This window comes from Anas acuta, chromosome 19, assembly GCF_963932015.1.
Source record: "Anas acuta chromosome 19, bAnaAcu1.1, whole genome shotgun sequence".
Classification (NCBI taxonomy): Eukaryota; Metazoa; Chordata; class Aves; order Anseriformes; family Anatidae; genus Anas; species Anas acuta.
In genome coordinates, this window is record NC_088997.1 from 4,897,501 (window position 1) to 4,918,212 (window position 20,712).

The following is a 20,712-nucleotide window of genomic DNA, read 5'->3' on the forward strand; positions in this document are numbered from 1 at the left end:
GAGGGGCTGGGGGGGGGGGGTGAGGGGGTGAGGGAGAGGTTTGGGGTAAAGGGGGGTGGTGGGGGAGTGAGGAGAGGCTGTGGGGGGGGCTGGTGGGGAGGGGGGGGCTGAGGAAGAGGAGAGGTGAGGGAGAGGAGGGGGTTGAGGGAGAGGTGAGAGAGATGAGGGGGGCTGAGGAAGAGGATGGGGGCTGAGGGATGGGAGGGGGCTGAGGAAGAGGAGGGGAGAGGAGAGGTGAGGAAGAGGAGGGGGCTGAGGAAGGGGAGAGGTGAGGAAGAGGGGAGATGAGGAAGAGGAGGGGGCTGAGGGATGGGAGGGTGGGCAAAGGGGTCTGGGGGGTGTGAAAGAAATGGGGGGTGCTTGAGGGAAATGAGGGGGATGAGGGGGAGGCTGAGAGGGTTCTGCTTTAGGCTGGGGGAGCTGAGGGTGTAACGGCACCGTGGGGCTGCAGGAGCCGAGGGGAAACTGAGGAAAGGTTTTGAGGAAGGGGCTGTGGAGAGAAAGAGGGATTAGGGATGGGGAAGGTGGGGACTGGGGGCAGGTGAGGGGGTGAAGACCTCATCCCTGGAGGTCTTTAAAAGATGTTTAGATGTAGAGCTTAGTGATATGGTTTAGTGGAGGACTGTTAGTGTTAGGTCAGAGGTTGGACTCGATGATCTTGAGGTCTCTTCCAACCTAGAAATTCCGTGTGATTCTGTGAAGAAGAATTGTGAGACCCAACAGGGCTGTGCTGGAGCAGCTCAGCCACCAGCAGTACCCCTGAGGGCCTGCTGGTGCAGGGGTCTGCAGCACCCCTGGCCTGAGCACAGCAGCGTGTTTCAGGCCGCCCGCCCCAACCGTCTCTGGCTTAGGGCCAGAAGAGGGGAAAAAAATATCTCACAGAGCGAGCACATGGCCTCCTGAGCAGTAGTCTTGGCTCTCAGCGGTGGGTTTTGAACTTGGTAGGTTGTTGAACCTCTGTGTGCTTTGGTATCTCCGTCTACGAGCTAGAGATAACAGTTGGCTTCGTGCAGGGATTAATTATCGTGTCTTGTAGTCACATATTTGTTTATTTGTTTTTGCCATAGATTACAGCTGGAGGAATTCTAAACAATCCAAGTCTCCTTGTCATGGTGTTTAAGTGCATTGTGCTCCTGTCTGAACAGAGGAAATCGCTGAGGTCAGTCGCCCTTGTGTTTATAGTTGCTTTCCCTTTCAGGAGCATGGGGGCAAAGAATCATCAAAATAACAATTTATACTGATGTCCGGATAATAAATCGATAGAAATAATTATGTAAGGGACAAAGTTTGGAAGAAGTGTTCTTGCAGGTGTTGCTTTCACTCTTAAATTCAGGATTATACACAAAGTAAGTGTTCTCAGGTTATAAGGTGCCCTGCAAACACTTAAGAGTTTTGAGGTGTCCCAGTATAAAACAATACAATTCTGTAAGCCCCTATATTACTGATACCACTAAAACCAAGGAAACATCTTTCCTATTTTCCTATAAATAAAGAGGTATTTTGTACCATAAGAAGGCTTTGTATCCAGCAGATGTTGAAGATGGTACTGGAGACTATTAATCTAAACTTCACATTTACTTCCAAACAAGCAGACAGAACTACTGGGGATTATTTAACCTGGGGTAGAGGAAACCTAAGGAATGTTGAGAACAGAGGTTGACTGTAATGGTTGTGGACCACGTCTAGTGTTTTGCAAACGTGTCACATAGTGGTCTAATACTTTGCCTTTTCAAATCCCAGTAGGAAAAGTAAGACAAATGTGGATCACTTCAAACATATGTTGTTGTAAGTATTGGGAAAGGCAAACTAAAGGTTTATCTGATTATCTCAACCTTGAAGTTGGCAGCTACGACAGGAAACTTGGTTTCATTCATCTGCCAAAGATATTTGTAGCGTATCGTTTGACAAGTTAAAAGGCATTTTTGTAATGGCACAAAAATAAAACCATCCACTTTCTGAAACTACAGTTTCTGTCTTTTAAAAATAATATGGTTTTGGATGCATGCTTCTGGGGAAATTAAGGGCCTACGAGGAAAGGTAAATATTTGTATTTGCAAATGTTGGAACAATAGTATTTAACACAAATCTGTTCAGCATGGCCTATAAATATTTTTTTTTGTACTTGTTTCATCACATTAGTGGGTATCGTTTACTTTTTGCAGATGGGAGAACTAAATGGAGCAGAAAGAGGGAGTGATATGCCTGCCCATGGGGTCATAAGGTGGAATTAAGGATCAGGTTCTTCCAAATCTTGGTCTTGTACTTCTTCCTGCAGACAAGTTGCCTTTAAAGCTCGTGAATTATGAGAGTAAAAGCTTCAGTTAGTGAGGTACGTAGAGCCAACCCAGCAAAACACCAGCAGAGAGTCTAGGCCTCAGCTCTTTGTATTACACACATAAAAAGATAAAATCTCTGGGTAAAAAGCTGTAGAGTCTAATGGTGGCTGCTGAAAAACATGAGTAATGCTTCACTATTAATTGTCAAGTAGTTTATTTAAAATGCTAGATATACATTTGATAAGTCTTCAGTGACTGCTTCAAAAGTAAACAGTATCAGCTGTGGACCACCCGTTTAGAAAAAGTTGATTGAAATTGTTAAAGAACAGGCACTATAAAAATTACTATGTTTATTGTTGCTAGCTGAACTAGACATATTTAACATGGTTTTCTAGGCCTGTTGTAGTAGGTATGACTTGGTTGCTTTTCCTGCTGACTGTAGTAGGCTTCTAGGAAGCTTAAATTGCTTTAGCTTAGTTTGCTAGCCTATTAATGCAAATCTAGCTCATTTAAAGAAAAACTAAACAACATCATATATGTCTGCATCTGGGATTTGCAGCAGTTTATCTATCAGATAGCAATACACAAAGTTAATCCCGTCTGAAGGAGGTGCCAGAACATCAATAAATAAAAATTACAAATTGCCTAACGGTTCAGCTGACAGGCAGAACTGGTTTCCTTGTGGTGTTCCCAATGTTCTGCAGCAGAGCTGGGCTGGGGGTAGACCCTTACGACGTTCCCCTGTAGACAGGACCTTTAAGAGCATGCATCAGCACTACATAATGCTGTAGGAGAGGAAGTAGAGAACAATGCTGTGTCCAACGGAAGCTGTGGCAAGAATTTATTCAAGGCGCATTGTAATTACTCAAGCTGGGAATTTGGCCAGGACATTGGGGTTAACACCCCTACTTCTTCAGAAGTGTCATAGTTTATTTTTTTTAATGACTTTAAGTGATGAGAAGCTTGGCTTTCTGTCTCAGCAGAATGACAACACCTCTAGCAGTATAAACTTCTTACAACACGAAGGTGCTGGTGCAGTAGTAACTCAGTGGAGTGATGGGGCCTACTTCAGTAATCATTGCTATATAAATACTATCAGTAGATAAGGAACGATAAGAGTGTGATTAGGGCAGTTTCAGCCACTGTAATCACAGGCATACCTTCGTTAGTCTTCAGTCCACACGCTGCTTTAGTCTGACCTTTTTTTTAAGCAAACAAATATAAATTGCAGAATAAATCATGGAACCTGAATTAATGAAATTTAGTTATTAATTATAACTGTGGTTATGAACTGCATTTGTCACTGCTTCTGTTCTAGGGAACTTGTCAAATAAGTGAATGTAATTGATCCAATTTTTTTAGATTCTTTCAAGAAGCTATTACAAATCTATTATATACTGATTTAGAAACCAACTTTCACCTTGTTCTCTGCTTGTAAAGATAAGTGGTTGTGTGTTTTAGTGTGTTGCTCGTTATGAAATGCACAAGTGAGGGATTGTTTTGCTTTTACTAGCTCATGAAACATGACATCATTCCTATAGCGTAGTTTAGGCCATTATTATGGGTTACGAGGTTATACAGGAAAAACATGTTCTGGAGGAAGGTTGGTCAAAAAGAAGCGAGGTAGTCTTACAGATTGTTAGGATCCGGTTTTGTATCACCAGGTTAAATAGCTCAGTACATTCACTGGGATGAAGATACCACGTCAGGCAGTATCCTTCTGACAGTTTGTTAGGCCATAATGACAAAAATGAGGCAATACTGACACTATTACATAACCCCATTTGTATTACACAAAACCAATACTGCTTCACTCTTCTCCTGCTTTCTGTTAGACAAACAGAATTGTTCTTTGCTGTGCACTTATCCCTGTCCCGTGAGTCAAGGGAGTTGAGGTGTCCATTAAGAAGTGGGGAAACAGAGGCACAAGTACTTACTATTGTCACAGGGGAAATCAATGTCAGGCATAAACAGAATCTCAGCCTGCTGACTGTCCCACTCTACCCTCTGGGCAGCCAGGCAAAAGTGGAAAAGTGGCTTGCTTGCAGTGTGACTCAGCAGCTCTTCCTTCCTCAGCAATTGGCAAGCTGGGCAACTACAAATAATTGCCAGTATGTCGTTTGCACCTGTGTCAGGTTACCAAGAAACTCCAGGTAGGCATGTCTTCTGTTGGGGAAGGGTTCTTGATGGACCCTTGCAATGATTTAGTTTCAGGACTTATAAAATGTGAACAGGACTCTCTCTGGGTTAAAACTGGGAGACAGTTTTTCTGAAAGTTAAGTGTATAGCAGGAGGACTTTATTTGCCCAAATAACATCAAGTTTGGTCACTTTGGCCTGTTCCACACAGTGCCCCCACAGGAAAAAGTGAGAATTGCTTTGAGTTAAAGGCACACATTCAATTTCTGTAGCCAGCTGATGACCCAGCATTGTTGGCTGTGTCCACATCTCTTTACCAGGTACAGGGTGAGGCCTTTTATCTTCTGAGAAGCACTGATATGCTTGTGCTTCTCTGCATCATGTACCTGTGTGCTGTGTTGGTGGGTGCCTATAATTGCCCTGTTTTGAAACACTCATGCTAGGAAGTACTTCCAGAATACCAGTACAGCTTTACTGTGATTGACAGAGCCCACGAGATGCGTTGGACTTGAATAAATCTGATCAGATGCTTAAAGATAAGTAGGGTTTTGGGGCATGTCTTAAACACAGTTGAAGATAATAATATTCCTGTCTCACTTTTAAAAGCAAAATCAAAATGTTTTGGTCTAAAGACTTTTTTATGGCCATAAAAAAAAAAAAAAGTATAAGGAGAGTCTGTTCAGGTCCTTTTCCCAACAGCAAGGCTGGAAAGGGTGTTACTCTGGGGTTATTTCAAGGTGGCTGGGATGGGCCGTAAGCCTCACTACTATGGAGTCCTTGACCTTGAAGAGTGATTGAAAGCAGCAGCACAGGAGGAGATTCTGTCCTGTTTCTGGTTTGGATGGGTATGAAGAGGCCTTTGGCAGAGAAGGGTGAAAGGTGACTAATAATGTGAAACTAGGAAGAAACTCATTATAGTTACGCAATCTACAGGTGGTTGTCTTTCCCTGTAAAAAGACATCTTGTGTTAGTTGTCCCACTGGCGGCTGCTGCTCACGCTGTCCTCTGAAGAGAAGTGTTTAACAATTCTTTCCTTTAGGTGGGAAGTTTTAAGTTAGCATCATAGCAATGAGACCATAGCACCACGTTATTTCTTTCTTCTCCCTCTCTACAATGTCTTCTAGATTTAGTTTGCCCTTTATGTTAGGGCAAATCCTATCCAAATCCTACGCTGGGCTTTGTGCTGGAGCGGCTGCTGTACAGGCAGGCATTTACACCCCCTGACCCTGGTACAGGGCAGTATCCTCCAGAAGAGCAGCTTGCTGGAGGTGATTTAAACTGCTGGAGCAAGTGTGTGTGGAGCTTTCCCAGGAGAACCCTTACATTCCTAATTAGCATGCCTGTTTTTCCAGTGAAATGCACTGAATGGCTCCCCCATTGACCCGATCTGGACCTTGATCTTCCATTTTACAAGTAAAACAACAAATTAGGTGTTGCTGTAAAGGTACTCCCAGGAACTGATTCTCCTCTCCTCATCATCTGTACAACAGTTGCAAAAATACAGCCATGTATCTCCCCAATTCTGCATTCACTCATCTCCGAGATACCGTCTTTCAGTCTGAAATAAGATTCTAGACCAGAAAAAGGGTTAGACTGCATACAGATTAACAAATCTGTTGCTAGTATCTCTGGCTACTGCAGCATGACTCACCCATCAGTGCTTGTCAGTGTCTGGTGTGACCTCATTGAAAGCTTCAACATCTTATATGTGAAGGTAGGTTGTAATCCAGTGTGGGAATCCTAAAGAGGTGGAGAGACTGTGGAAATGCATACATCACGAACATTCTCCTTAGAAATCAGATCTGCCCTCACCAGAAATTACCATTAAAAACCTTGCATATTCCTGAGGATCTTTAAATGTGAAGGCTGCCTTTCCTGTGCCTCTATTAAAAAGCACCTGTAACTGTTCAAGACAGAAATTAGTGCTGATGGGGAAATGTAAGGGGTAGATAAGACAGGGAGGAGATGCTCCTTTCTTTGCAAGGGTGAGCTGATGGTTCCTTTTTGTTTGCTGTGGCTTCTACTAACTCCTTATTTTTTTCTGTGTCAGTACTTAGGGTTTCCAGCAGGCTGGTTGAGGAGACAGGTGAGAAAGAGAAAATAGCAAGAGGGCGTATAATAAAGGGAGAATGTGAGTGAATTAGCTTGTGGCACCCTATACTTGTAGCTTAGGTAGTGCAGCGATGAGACAAAAAGTGGGATGCAGTAGAAGTTTAGAAGTCAGATGGTTCTCTTCAGCTGGTGCTTGCTGAGTAAACACGGAGCTTGTGCTCAGTGGCTGTGCCTCCTTCCCAGGGGCTGTTACACACTAGCAGATACTAGCAATGCTCCTCAGTCTACATGGAGCCAGCTGCTGGCATTTGGATTGCAGAACCCACATCTAGTAACAGACACAGCAGAAGCTATCGTCTTGCCTGCTGCAAAGGGGACTTTCGGTCTCTAAAAGCACAAGGCTGATGCTGTCCCACAGCTCTGCTGCCACCTGAGCGTCTGGCTGAAAGCAAAGTCCCTGATTCAGTTGTTGTCCTTCATGCACGTAAGTTCCTGTTTTGCTGTGGATGGCTTCTGTTTGTGGCAAAGTTCTCTGTGCCAGCTGGGTGCTTTATCCATATGCAGCAAGAGTTGGTGCTTCCTGGCCTCCCAGTTCTACCATCCTCAATGCTGCTGCTCCCCACAGGATCTGGTGAGGAACCCAGAGCCTGGCACCCTGTGAGAGAGCAAGAATCGTAGAGAAAGACCTCTGCTTCAGTGGGTCACCATGTAATCCTCTAGTTATTGTGATGCCAGCTTCTTATGTAGCATTTACTTAAGAAAGTAAAGCGTGTCCATGCTTTGGCAGGTCAGAAAGATGCTCTGCTTTAAAGCTGTGCTGTCCTGGCAACGCTAAGGGATCTTCCACTTCAGGAGTGCCATGGAGCTGCTTTGTCACAAACTGGTAAATAACTTCAGAAAACACCGTGTCCTTTGCTGTGCTGTGGGATAGACCCTGGCACTTGTCTGCACGTAGTTCTGCAGATCAGCTCTTTCCATCCAGGCTGTTGCCAGCGTGTTTGTTCTCTTACCCTTTGCCTCAGGTGGATGGTGGTATTATTTCTGCATTCCTTAAATTTCTTGAGACTGGGAACATGGATTCTCTTGGCAAAGATTGTGTTCTGGGAGGATTTGTTTCACGTTCTGGTACTTTAAGGAAGGCGTAGAAGGACTTGTAGTTGATGCATGCATGGGATTTGTAGGGAAGAAATCAGCAACCTTATGCCTTTGGACCTGTGATTCCTTACCACCAGGATCAGCCAGGTATCACAGCTGCCTGCCCAGCTGCTTTGTGATTCTAGAGTGAAATAAGTTGATGTCTCTGCCCACTTCCTAGTGCCAAGATGTGCGTGCACTGCAAAATACAGCTAGTCCTAGAAATGAATCTATTTGCTGTTCTTTGCAGAGAGGCCCAGGACTGAATGATGTTTTGAGGCTGAGTGTTCCTTCCCTGGATGATCCGATGGACACGCAGCGTGATTTACTTGTGGGCAGGAGATGGAGAGCCCATAGCAATGTTGTCCATGCTGCATGCACCCACGGGCGTGTTGGTTTAACTGATTGGTTCAGTATTTGATGTTCTATTGCTTGATTCACTTATTGATTACTTCTTTGTTCTTGGAAGACGTTTCTTTCACATATTAAAGCATACCCAGGGTTCCAGTAGCCTCCTGTTCTTCCCTCAAGCTCAAGCCTCGTTGCTGCTCCCTGTGTGCCGTTGGAAATGGGCAGGCACCATTTGTGGCTGCCTGAATATCCTGAGTCACAGATTACCAGCTGGCATCCGTGCTGCAGTTTCATTTCTTCCTTTACGACTGCACTCCCTAGAGGAGGCTTGAACAATTGCAGTTGTCAGCTAGAGCGCATTGTGTGCTCCTGCCTGAGTCGCACAATTGGTGGACAACCTCTGACTACGTCTGTGGGGTGAGCCGCCTGTGATTTGTTACTGTATGTCTGGTGTTTCCATGCCAGAAAATGGAACAGGTGTAGCAATATTCTAACTGCGTTTGCATTATATTTACTAGCCAAATACCTGCGTTGTGAAGATGGCAATCTGATGTCTTCATTAAATAATTGCTGGAGACAGGTGATGATTCTGCTAATGCTCTAAAAGGAAGATAAATTGCGTGCAAATGAATGAAGTATTAAGGACGTAGACAGGTGATGAAAGGCAAACTGGTAACTCCCTACCCTGGCACAGCTCTGCTAGCAGTAACACGGGCACACCGTGCAGGTTATTGGTTCTGTGTCACGCTGTGTTTGTTATCCTGCCTGTTCAGCGTCCCAAAGCAAGGCTGCTGCAGCTCAGCAGGGAAAGAATGCAACATGTAACTGTGTTATTCCATCTCACACCAGTGTTTTCACTAGGTAATGCTTACTGCTAGTCTTGTGCATAGCTCTGGGGGAAGCTGAAACACAGAACACTTCACTGAGCCCTCTGATCCAACAGGCCTTGACATATTGTTGCTGGACACATCTGTGTCTGAACTGAGCTGCAGCTCCGTTGTGTCCTGAAAAAAATAACAATATATTAAACTTTATTGTTCTGTCTGCGCCTTTGCCACATATTGACCAAAAAGTCAATTTCTTACTAAACTAGTTTTAATTTACATGCCGTAAAATTTTATTAGTTAATGGTCAGCTGATAGGAGCAGGCTGTGGGTTGTGGTGTGAGAACAGAACTCTTGAGAATCTAGAAGACAGGGAGGGGGAATGCAAGATGGACCTTGAAGTCTGAGTTGAGGGCATTCTGTTTCCTCTTCACTACATGACAGGCTTGCACCAAGCGGGACAGTGATACTAACAGTCCTGCATCTATCTGGAGTGTCCTGGGAAGACACACACCACAGCTGAAGACAGCAGCAGTCCTAAGAGGGGTTTTCTGGGGAGGGATGGCTGTCAGCTGTTTAATAACTTGTGTATATGGTTACTCACTTGCTCCTCCGTTGTACGTCTGACTCACCCATCCCTGTCTGAACGCAGCAGTTCAGTATTCTCTTTTATCTCCCTTCATTTCCCTCACACTTCCCATCCTTCAAGCTTCCTTTTGTATCTAGGGATTTAATTCTGTTAAATCCAGTTGCTTTGGCCTCTGTTCTTGCCTGTGCTTTGCACCTGCCACGTAGCCCCAGCAAACTTGGCAAGCAAGCCTTAGGCACTGGAGAAAAAAACAACTGTCTGGACCAGGCACCTCCTGCCTGGTGTCCTGGATGTACCCCGAGCTCCCTGGCACCGTCTGCGGTCAGAACAGCGTGTTGCTGCGTGAGCGGTTCCTCCCTGGCCTCCCTTCTGCCCCCACAGAATTACACGCACCCAACTTCTCAGCAGACACCAGCCTAATGTTTATTGATCTCTCGCAGAGGTCTGATGCAAAAGATGGATAAAATCTCCTCGGGTGCCTTTGCGGGCTCCTAATTGCACCGTTCGCCTCCTGGTGAGTAAGGCAAATGGGAGCGAGGGAGCCCGCAGAATGAAGAGCACCTTCTGCAGACCTACAGACTGGAGGACAACGACGTGAAGACCCTGCAGAGCCTCTGGTACCCAGGAAGATGTGTTGCTTGTTTCTGAAACGATTAGAAATAAAACCTTGGTGTAGTTTTACAGCACGGGAAGGGCAGAGAGGCCGTGGTGCGGAGTCACGCGCCGCTCTGGTTCGCAGTCAGAGCCCCGTTGCCCTAGGCAGGCTCAGAGCCTGTCGGCGTCCTGCAGCTTACGGCACGGGGATGTGACCAAAATAGCTCCACAACTTTACAATGCCACTAAAAATAGCTTGCGGGTCAGCTCCTTTCTTAAAGGTAGTGATGACACAGGAGTAGCTCTGCCATTCCGTGCAGGTAGAGCTGGGTAAAGCAAGGGGAAGAGCAGCAGTTAATTAGCTAAGCAGCCCTGAGGAAGGAGAGGTGCTGAGCAGTGGGAGAGGGCTCAGGGGTGCACCAAGAGAAGGACAAGAGGATCAAAGGCATGGGCACACCCTGTGACACTGGCTAAGATAGTGTGCTAATGCGTAACTTCTCCCTTGGGTTTTATTTCCCTGATGTCTCAGGTTTGGCACTGAGGTGCCTGATCTGACCTGTTACAGGAACCTGATGTAGGTTACGGGAGGCTCGCCGTGCCTTCAGCCTGCGCTGCGGAGGGAAGCGTGCTGCAGCAGGCTGGGCTCGAATCTCCTTTGTGCTGCAGGTTTCATGCCTGGTGATTTTTACCGTGCCGAAAAGGGAGGAAGGAGGTGACAGAACTGTGAAAAATCGAGGCCGGGTCATTCCTGCCAGACGAGGACAGAGTCCTGCAGCCAGTCAGATGTGACGGACCGCGCCTGCTGCTGCTGCTACCGGGAAGCTGGAGAGAAATGCGACTGAACGGTAGCAGTGCGCATGTGCCTCTGGAGAAAGGAGGCTATCTGTAAGCTCTTGCAATGCTTTTCTCTGCCCAGCAACATCCTTGCTGCTTTTTCTTACGTTCTGCTTAAGCAGCTGTTCTGCATTTATGATCTGATCTCGCCTTCATACAGGGCTGTCTTCGCACTGAGCTGTCACTGCAGCAGCAGCTATGTGAGATGGAGGACAGGTCCTCGGATTTGCTTCGAGTAAGCTTTATAAACAGGGCAAAAGCACAATAGTTACGGCTCTCAGATTAGTGAGAGACAGAAAGTAAGCTGCCAATAAAAAAGGCAGCTCTGCATCCCGAGGTGTGTGCTTCTAGTGCGTTTTGAAGCTGCAGGCCGTGTTGATTGCAGGCTGTACTTAGAACAGGTTACGGGTAAAATCAATTCAATGCAACTCGTGACTTGTGTCTAGCCAGTTCACCTTGGCACCAGCAGGGTACAGAAGCTTCCACAAATGTAACTGTGATCCTGAATGCTAACCAGTTAATTAACGTCAAGCACAAGGCCTGGAGAAAGAAGTCCCAACTTTTTTTTTAAGCCCATCTAACTAGTTCAGGACTGTTCCTCATTAATCTACTTGAAATTTCACACAGGTCTGTGAAATTGGAGCAAGCAATCCATATTTTATGCCAGAGGATATGTTTATGCTCTACTCTAACAGCTCTTGAAAGCAGGTATTTGCTACGGAGATGCTGGAGCCATCTGAACCATCACAGCAGCAACGTTTCAGATAATGGGTGTTGGGTAAGTTTGTTCTTGGTGTCTGAAGTGAGCCAAAGTAGCAAAAAAAAAGCCCCTCCTGTATTTTTTTCCTGATTTTTTTTTTTTTGTCATTGTATTACAACAGTACTGTTTTGCCTGTACAATGTGTTTACTGCGGGCCTGGTGAGGGATACTTACAGAGCCCCTCTCGTCTGCTAGCTAGCCAGAAACAACAGAAAAGCCTGCTACAGGATTGCTGTGGCTGTAATTTGCAGTGTGCTACACGGTGCCCTGCATTCACCACCCATCTAGGTATTAAACAAGTCCCCATGCCTCCAGGGGTAAAATGTTTTCCAGTGACACGTGAGTGCTTTGCTTGGCAGCCTGGTCTGGCACGTCACAGTTCTGATGGGCTTCTCCCAGGCTTTGCAGCGTGGAGCTAATACATCAAATACAGGTACAGCATGCACACAAAGGGAGTGGGAGGCTGTGCTGGCTTTTTTTTTTTTTTTTTTTTTCAGTGCTGTTTTGGGCTGTGGCCTCAATTTATGCCCTGTGGATCTGTAGAAGTGGTGGTCTGGTTGCAGTTTTCTATAGCTGTGTTCCCACCTCTGCATCGGCTTTGAAGGTTTATAGCTTTTTAAAATGAAACAAGCTCATAAAAAGGGAGCACAAGATGGAAGCCAGAGTCCTCTAAGTGATTAATTTAAAAACAAAGACTGCTTCCTCATGATGATAAGCTACTTGCTACGTGTGTGGCATGACCTAATAGCTCCATAACCTCTTAGTTCACCTGTCCTGGGGGGACCTTCTCGCTCCTTCCCAAGCCTCTGCGCAGCCGTCACCTCCTAGCAGGTGCCATTTGCAAGCCAAACAGGCTGCTCCTGATTTCAGCTGCCTTGTTTTTATGGCAGCTCTTTGCTCTCCCTACATTATAAAATGCATTTGTGATAGGGAGAGAGGCACAAAAGCTGTGCTTCTGGTCACACTGCGGCCAAGTGACACAGCTGGGTCTGCTGCCTCTGCCCGGCTTGGAATCTCCTCTGAGTTAGGGAGGCTGGGGTAAGGCACACAGTAATGCCCAGCATGATGAACCTGCTAGGGGACACCGGTTGGGTAAGTGGTATTTTATATCAAAACCAGTTTGAATTGGGAGTTGAGGTTGTGGATGCTTGGCATAGCATGTGATCTCTTGCCTCGTGCCTAACAGATACTGAAATATATCGCCCTTTGTCTTGCTGCCCCAATATCTGGGCTCATCAGGACATTTCCAGCGTCGCTTCCAGCACACCCAGCTCTGCAGTGCCTGCGTGTTGCACTCTACATTCTTCTACTCCAGCACTAGGTGTCCCCAAGGCGCACGAAGGACTTTATTTTTTTTTCAGTGTAATCTAAGGGCATGAACTCAGACAAGGAACTTCTCGAAAGCAGGTTCCAGCTGACAGAAAAGAGCTGAGGGGGGATTCAGAGGTCTTCACCCTAACTCGCTCTCCTAGGCAGAGCTCCCCAGGAGCTGGCATTGAGCTCCGCCGTGAAGATTTATTTTCACCTGCTTAGGAACACGAGAGAGCAGTGGAGCGAGAACTTGTGTTGCCAGCTTGTTTCTGCATCGTTGTGGGAGCTGAAGCACCTCACCTTCCCGGTCATTATCCAGACCTTTAGCACAGTCATTTCCGAGCGCTCGCTGCAGTACAGCTCTCACCGCAGCCTGCCGCTCCTTACCTTCAGCCAGAGTTGCTCCCTGGCCTGCCCTGCCCAGCTTGCAAATGTGGCTCGTCAGCCTCTGCTTCTTTGCAAATGAGTTGCGTAGGTACTGGGAGGAGGAGGCAGCTCAGCAGCCTGCCCATCCCGACCAGTCCCAAAGGCTCCTCGCTGCTTTCTGGAGTCCTTTGCCACATGAAACGTGTGGGCATCAAACTTTTGTTTCCCTAAATGCTCAGCCTTTTGCAAACAGGAGGTCATTTCCTGGGGGGAAGACAAGCTGTTGATGTGGTGGGCAGTCAGCTTGGATCAGACCCAGAGCTGATTAGCTTGGGCACAGCGGTGTGCTAACGCAGGCAGAACGCACCCAGCCCAGCTCCCAGCTAGGTGGCAGGGATCTCCCCACGCTGCTCCCCGCTGTCCCCACGCAGCGTGAGCTTGGGTCCCTGTCCTCGCCTGTGCTGGCATGCCTGCAGCAAACCACAATCTGCACCCAGTGCTGCTCGCCTGCATCTCAATGTGTGGCAAACCCTCCTAATGCAAACAGTGATTTTTGCCTGTCTGCACTGAGTCAGCTCTGCTGAAGGCAGGAATTGAACTAACCCCGTCCAGCGAAGGCTACAGGTGAGGAGCGTGTCCTGTAGTACATAGCAGGGCATTTTGAAGAAATTTGACTACATCCTAGGCATGCACAGAAGTGGGCAATGCTGCGTTAAGCAAGAGAGCCTCCCCAGAAGTCATTCATCTCTCCTCAGATGTAGCCCCGTCGCTGGAAGCACTGGGGGTTTTCTTCTCCTGTCCGCAATTACCAGCTAGCAGCTGAGAGTCGAAAGGAATCTGGGCTATCTTTAGGAAACAAGTACCTACTCCTTGCCTCCTCCCAGGAAACAAGGTCCTTCGTTACAGCCTGTGGTGGCAAGGGGCTTGCAGATAAGGAAGGGCAGGAAACCTGCCAGGCTCCACGTTAGCAAGTCTAATTTTTATTATTTTTTTTTTCCATAGTCTTAGCCCTGTGAGTCAGCATTTCGAGAGCTGGGACGCGTTTATAGCAGCAGTTGGTGAGATGGTACCAGGTGTGTGGAGGTATGTGTGTGTCTAAAATGAGCAACCTTTTGCCCAAATGCAATCAAGGAAGTTACCGGTTGTATTTCTGAAATGGGACTAACGGGAAGCACGTACTGGGTAGGGACCCTGAATGGTAATTGCAGAGGAGTCATCTGTTACGGTAAGGAGTTTCCTAGTGAGTAAGGGAATCAGAACCTCATAAAGAAGGTTTGCTTAATATTTTGTGTTGTCTCAGTTCACTTAAGAAAAAGACTGGAGGAAAAAAAAAAAGATTATATCCCAGTTTAGTGGGATAAAAATAGCACTTCCCCCCTCAAGTGGTTATAGACTCATTTTACTCTGGCTTGTCTAGTCTGGAAGGAAAGCCCCAAAAATTGTACAGGTAACAGACCAAGTGCTGATGCTTCTCTTCAGGGCCCAAAGCTGCACTGGAATAAGGAAGGTGAGCCATGGGGGACCTTGTGTCACTGCAGGCTGATCTCTGTGCATGCGAGCTTGCTGCCCATGCCTGGCTGGTCAGCCTGTCTGAATCCCATGGTAAAGGGAGGAAATGTCAAAAACAGTATGGATTATTTTAGATCTGCAACCTCAGTTCTGCAAAGGTATTTATTTTGAAAATTCTAGTTTCCATAGCAATGTAGTGCTGTTCTCTCTCATCTCTCTTCTATTACTCCAACCTCAGCAGCCATTAGATACATTATCAGTGAAGCAAACCTTAGCATTTTTTTTATCTTTAGGATGACTTTATATATGTTGGTTCCATAGTGAATCAGAGCCAGTTAGTCAAGGATTGACTCACATCCTTTCCTGGGGCTGACATGAGGTCTATTGCAGTCTAAAGATGATAACAAAGAATATTACTAATTGGACTTGGTGTGTGAAGTCCTAGGCTACTTTCCAGTAGAGTGGGGGTCCTACATCTAGGATTCTGGTTCAACTCCAGGTGTGTAAGTTCTGTTACGTCTTTAGATTTGACTTAGGGTTCACCCTAGCTTCATTAGGAAATATTGTTTAATGTGTATAATAAATGAGCTATTGGGAGTGTTGTTTTGTTCTATTGCCATTTGCCACCCCAGAGGTGACTTCTGGATGCAGTTCCCCATCCTGTTGTTACTGGAGTCAGTACTCGTGGTTCATTCATTCTCCTCTCTCAGTAAATACCAAAAAGAAGCAATTTCTTTACAAAACAATACAAGCTCTTCGCTTCCTGGTGCATCTTGTCTTCCTGGTCAAGGAACTACTAGTTTTGCCAGAATACTTACACGGGCTGGAATGTACCAGACTCAACCCTGCAGCAATGATGGCACGCAAAAAGCAAAGAAGTGGATGATTTATTCTGATGGTATAGTTTGCCTTTTAAGGAGATAGTTGAGGGAGTACTTTTGCCTATATGAACCACATCTCCACCTGGGGAGCTGTGCCAGAAAAACTGTTCTACAAACCCTTTGCTGTGCACGGTAGCCTCGTCCTGTAATTCAGTCCTCACAAGTAGGTAAGGAGTGAAGTAAAGAAAATTGGCTGGGAGAACAAGTGTGGCGCTGCGGACCAGATTCCGAGATAAGGAAATAGGGCAAAAGATGATGAGGTGAGAGTAGCCTTTAACTCTGTCCTGTGCAGTGGTGTCACACAGTAACCCAAACACCTGTCTTCTCTAAATTGGAGCATAGACCATTAAGTAGAGGATGCAAGAAAATACTTTCTCTGTGGAAAATACTACCAGGTATCTGCTGTGCAGTGACCATGGCGTGCCTTGCAAGTCGTTACTCCTCTCTGCTGCCTCCTGTTTTTCTCCCTGTCTAGGTAGAGCTACCAGCTGTCTTGTTCGTGTTCAGTTCATCAGGTCTTCTGAGTAGATGGCTTTATAATGAGTAAATACTGCCCCCCGCTTCTTTTGAGCTCTCCGGGTGCTAGATGCCTAGCAGAAATCTTCTCTTAAATCATAAGGGGTAGACTCTCACTTGTGCCTGAGAGAGTAATAGATAATAATCCTTCTAAAAGCTCAATTTTAGATGTTAATATTTACTTTTAGCTGAATTATGCCCATCCTTTGAGAATACTAATAATGCCTTGCTCTCCACAATGTTGCGTGTCGGTGAATTCTCTCTATATTTTATGCAAGGCTTTAAAAGGTGGCTGCTTATCTTTTAATTTGCTGGTTTTTTCCCCCTTCATGTTCCCGTGTTCCAATAATTTGAGATAAGGTGAACAAAAGTTCTCAAACTGCTATCTCTCGGCTACGTCTTCTGTAATACCTTCACTGTGGGCTTTTTGATTCACTTCCTCAGAGGTGAATGGTCCTGGGCTTTTTAATTTTCCTTCTGACAAGGGCTCTTCTCAGTCCCTAATCTTGTAGTCAACCATTGTTGCCCTGTATCACACAATGAAACAGCAATTGTAATAATAACTCAAATAATAACCCGTCCAGATTCAGTGTTCTGCCAGTGCCAGGCATTTTTAGGTTGGAAACCTTGAGTCCAAACACAGGTATTTAGGTCTCTGGGTGCCAGATGCTTATGTACCCCATGAGTATTTAAAAAAAAAAAAGTCCCTGTTTGAAATAAGTGCTCGGTATCCAAATGCAGTGAGAATGAAATACGAATGACTAGCACCCTTGTGACTGTTGTGTTGTATAACAAGATAAAAAGCGCTTGGAATTTGTGGATTGAGCTTTTTCCGTTTGTCTTCCAGGGGTCAAAGTCTACCGCGAGCAGTGACTGACACAATCCCCAGCCGAAGTCAGGCAGGGCCTCCTGTGCGCTCAGGTCCCAGAAGAGCAACCTGCTGACCGCAGGACGGCTTTTGCAGGAGCACCTTGGGAAGCTTGTGCTGATTTCTGTGGTCCCTGTGACGATCCTAGGGTGTAGGAGGAGATCCAGAACTGTCTGAAACCCCAGAACCAGGATTCTTGGAAATCCAGGACAAGTAACAGTAAGAGGCCTGGCTGAGGCTGACCACTAGCCTGCCTCTCGTGCTCCCTTTATACGTGTCCAGGAAGCAGCCTCCAGTTTATATGATTGCACTCTAGTAAACAATTTTTCATGCAGATATGGGCAGCAGATGTTACTCATGCCTGTGTGAACACTTCAATGTGTTTACAACAGGGGACATTCCTCAGATCCAGCCCTATTAAACAATGGATGTAGCCACCAGAATGAAGTCCCACTGGTTAAAGCCCTTCTGTTACAGCTTGCTCCGAACACTTTGAAGGGTGGTCACACCATCCTCGGGCGCTCGAGGGGATTGACTCAACAAATATGAGCAAAATAAAATTAGCTGGCTGAAGTGGCTGCAGCCCCAGCTGTGTCCCCACTGCCCAATTCCCAGAAGGGGTCATCCCTGCTGCAGGGCTGGCTCTGCAAGGCTGGAGCTGGAAGTCTCTGGAGCTGCAGCCCATTCTTAAGGGCATTAATGTTTGTCTGGCTCCCCAGTGAAACAGGCCAGGAAGTTTAACCAGAAGAAGAATGTACACTTCTTCATCTGAGGAATTCTGTTTGTTTAATTTCTCAGATGGCCTCACCCAGGATCAGAGAAGCTCCAGTGCTGCTTCACGGGCAGGGCAGAGGCAGGCAGGCAGAGGGAGGGATGACCTTTCCTTTTGGGAGCAGCTAGCCATTACATGAGGTTTGCTGTCTCACAAAATTATGCCCTATGGATATTTTGGGTGCTGGGCTGCCTTAATTTTCTTGAAAGATTAACAGTGTGTGCTTATGGCATTTGTAAGTTGTGTTGTTTTTTTTTCTTCATTTTAAATCTACTTCAGCATGTGTTATTATGTAGAAATGTGTAAATTATTAGGGATAGGAAAGATAAGTGTCCACAGTGTCCATTCCTACAATTCTGCTAAGGGCTAAATGTGGGTTTTTTTGGTTGCCTTTTAAGACCTCGAAGCCACAGCTTGCTATCAAACGGTCTCTAGAGGGTGAAGTATTTAAAGAGACTGTATATAAATAATATACACAGTAAAGTACAAAAATGGAGTCAAGGAAAGGCCCCCCCCCTACCTGGATGCAATTGTCAATGGCAGTGTTCTGAGCTCGGTGAGGACAGCCGTACCCCTGGTCAAGCAGAAGCTGCAAGGAGCACTGTCACCCCCATGATCCATCCTAAATAACCTCTACTTCTAGATCCGAGTCTTCCTCCAGCATTTAAATATCAGCTGGTGACTTGTGACCGTATTGTACTGATTGAAATGGTATTGTTATAAACATAACTGGAACTATCCTCTCTTTTACTTTGTTAGGTTGGGTGTATTGGAATATAGGGCTCTTGGCAAGTTTGGATCCTTGCTAGAAATGAAAACATTATGGCAAAAAAAGGTAGGTAAATGCTGAACATGCTTTGTATGAGAGTCCTTCTCAGTATCTGTGCATACAGTAATTTTGACATTTCCCAGTTTTGAGCTTTAAAACAGGAGACACTTCGTGGATGAATTTCATAGTTTCAAGGTTTCAACTTACCCTAAACATTTAATGGAAATTAAATGCAGTGCCTTAAAGAGGGTTGCCTGTGAGAGGAAATCATTTATTCTTAGGAAATCACTGGAGTAGCTTTTAAGCTTAACTGCGTCTTCATATGAATTCAAAAATCACCTCAGGTCTGTCCAGGAAAACTTTCTCATGAGCTCTGTAGCAGTTGATTCATTCCTTGCTGCCTTCATTTTGCAGCTTTAAATGGCAGGCTCTCTGAAAAGCCATACACTTCAAAGCTTTATAAAATAGCCTTCTGAATTCGAGCTAGAAATTATGCTGGCTCTGCCCAGCGTTGTGCCTGGATGTGGGAATGCTTGGCAGTGGGTGTGGAATTCCAAGGCAAATTACCTCTTTCCTTCGCAAGAGACCCTGCTGACTTGCCAAACTCAGCAGCAAGGAGGGAAACCGCTGCAGATGAGGAAGCGTGGAAGTCTCCTGTTTCTTTTCCACGGCTCCAGAGAACACATCCCACCCAGCTGCACGTGTTATATAGCTGGTGCAGCGCTGCGCTAGCGAGGGCAGGGTGCTTGGTGTCACTCGGAACAAAGTCGGCTTGAAAGGAGAGCATGAAATAGCCCGACAATGAGAAATTTGTGCCTGCCCTTAATAGAAAGCGCAGCGTCTGAGGACTACGTGTCCCAGCATGGCACGCAGACGTCAGGGCACGGAGCAGTGCTGCATGCTGGAACTTGTAGTGCATGAAAAGACATCTCGGCATTAAGCAGGGTGTGCGGGGTGCCCGTGCTTCCTTTGCCAGGTGTGTTATGGGGCTTGGTGGGCCCCAGGCTACATTATCTTGTTTTATTTATTTTATTTATTTTTTTTAATCTGTTTTTTCTTTTTTTTTTTTTCTTTCCAGCTTTAGATGGTTAATGTAAAACTGACAACACAGCGCTTCTAAGAAACAGAAGAGTTGCTTCACCTTTCATGTACGTGCAACCCGCTGCCCTTTGTATTTAGATTTCTGCTCTGTGTGTGCAGCTGATTTGTCCATAATTGTTTGCTTTCTCCGGAGTCTTTTGAAGCCTGTCTTCAAGCCAGTTCCCTATATTAAAAATAAATTCTTCCAAGCCACCAATAAAATGTCAACTGTGATTAAAGCCTGACTCCTGGGTTCGAGAGTTGTCTCCTCAGCGCCGTGAGGTCGCTCTGAGTCAGCGGCTGCCAGCACCGTTACTCCGGGGAGCAGGGGCAGAGCCTCCCGTTCGCAGTCATCCTTTAAACGCTTTCACTGCGCCTTAAATTGCTTTGCAGTGTGCTGGAAGAAATGCAAACTGTAGGGCCTCTTGGGCACAGAACTCCTCTTTCAGGCGCCTCCAGCCTTGAGAAGGAGCCCTCGGTGTTAATGCAGAAGTTGGATTTGTGGTAGGGAGGGTTTTACTTTGTGTATGTTAAAGAACGGGGAGGGGGAAGCTGTGCTGGAGGCATATGCTTTCGATCGTATTCTGATGAAATAAAACTAAGGGAAGGGCTCTGTGTTTTGTGTGATGTCCTGCAGAGCAGAAATAAAGCCTGATAGGGCTTTCTGGACAGAGAAGCTTTATTATTTTAATTTCTTAAAATAACACACAGGTATTAAGGCTACAACTACAAGCCCTGAGAAGCTACACAATCCTATTTTAAACGCAATCCTATTTTAAGGATGGGCTACGCACCCTGTTTATTCATTTTGTGGCTATTGTAAGTCTTTAATTACATGATTTTCTTTTACCGCTCACCCCCCCCGGTTGCTGTAGGGCACACCACCACCACCTGGTGCTATTTCATCACCCTGAGCACCCCCCCCACAGGGCTGTGACCCCGGCCAACACATTTTAGTGTCCCCCATCCCTCTCCTTACCCCTTAAACCCCCCCTGCAGCCCGACCCCTCTCTGCCACCCGGGGGGGCTCCGTTGAACCAGCCCCCAGCCCTGCCACACCGGGGACGCTCCTTGGGACCCCCGAGGAA

At 46.2% G+C, this 20,712-nt stretch overlaps 1 long non-coding RNA gene across 30 annotated transcripts; it reads left to right on the plus strand.

Annotated features, from left to right (window-relative positions):
* Nucleotides 1–300: 300 nt before the first annotated feature.
* LOC137842001 (uncharacterized) lies at nt 301–19,869 on the plus strand. 30 transcript variants are annotated; one of them, XR_011088881.1, is made up of 15 exons: nt 301–1,159; nt 2,163–2,329; nt 6,710–6,950; nt 7,254–7,349; nt 7,489–9,981; nt 10,625–10,843; nt 10,953–11,027; nt 11,420–11,570; nt 11,674–11,985; nt 12,739–13,853; nt 14,232–14,312; nt 16,983–17,222; nt 18,535–18,610; nt 19,128–19,520; nt 19,623–19,869. It is a non-coding gene; the product is annotated as an uncharacterized lncRNA (long non-coding RNA). The 30 variants fall into 30 exon arrangements; XR_011088874.1 differs by having other exon boundaries at nt 17,802–19,520; XR_011088866.1 differs by having other exon boundaries at nt 302–1,159; nt 16,983–18,610.
* Nucleotides 19,870–20,712: the final 843 nt, after the last annotated feature.